At 52.5% G+C, this 829-nt stretch overlaps 1 long non-coding RNA gene across 1 annotated transcript in view; it reads right to left on the bottom strand.

The window, feature by feature from the left end:
- Window positions 1-7: 7 nt before the first annotated feature.
- The window catches only part of LOC103391382 (uncharacterized), a 57677-nt gene continuing 56855 nt past the window's right edge, over window positions 8-829 (bottom strand). Inside the window, exon 3 of the long non-coding RNA XR_522779.3 lies at window positions 8-180. This is a non-coding gene — a long non-coding RNA (uncharacterized LOC103391382). The remainder of the gene's footprint in view (window positions 181-829) is intronic.

Here is an 829-nt window from a genome sequence, read left to right on the forward strand (position 1 = left end):
GTCCAGGGACGAGGTGTGGAACTGGGACTCTTTGGAGCAGCGGGCGCTGGTGAGGGAGCGGTGTCTACTGTCCTTGAGGTCCATGCTGTTGGAGACGGGGGAGAAGACGGCAGGGGGCAGCAGCAGGCGGGGGTAACAGTGGGGTGAGGAGGGAGGACGGACCTCCGTTACTTCAGTCACCTGGAAAACACAGACAGACACAGAGAGAGGAAGGAATTTAGAGAGTGGAAAAGACAGCCACAGGTCGCCTCCCTCCCTCCCCCAAAGCCCCCCCTCCACAGACTCTACAGAGGGGACAGACTGTGTATTGATGCCAGTTAAGTCAGGATTATTGTGGGGGGAGACAGAGCGTCCATGGAGACGGACAAACCGACGGTCAAATCTGTGACATTAGAAACGAACGGTGACTCTGTCGACCTGAACACACGTGAAACTGATGGAGGAGGAAAACTGGAAAATAAATTCAATGATTTCAAGAGTGGCAGAAAAATCACAGGTAGAAGAGACAGAGGGGGGAGACAGAGGGGGGAGGTGGAGGGGGGAGGAATAAAAAGACAAAGAAACTCATACAGAACTACTAACAGTTTGGAGACACCTGTTCTGACGGAACACTGTGACTGAAGCTGCTACAACAACCTGTAACATGACCATATATGGGAAATGAAGGGGGGAGGAAGGGGAGGAGGGGGAGAGGGAGAGAAAGAGAGAGAGAGAAATGACTTGAGGGCTTTGTCAGTCTCTCTCTCATTATCAGAGTGAGAATGAATCCTTCTCCCTCAGAGGCGTAAGGATAATCAAACACACCCAGAAGTCCATACACTCCCCCCCC

This window comes from Cynoglossus semilaevis, chromosome 15, assembly GCF_000523025.1.
Source record: "Cynoglossus semilaevis isolate Cse_v1.0 chromosome 15, Cse_v1.0, whole genome shotgun sequence".
Classification (NCBI taxonomy): domain Eukaryota; kingdom Metazoa; phylum Chordata; class Actinopteri; order Pleuronectiformes; family Cynoglossidae; genus Cynoglossus; species Cynoglossus semilaevis.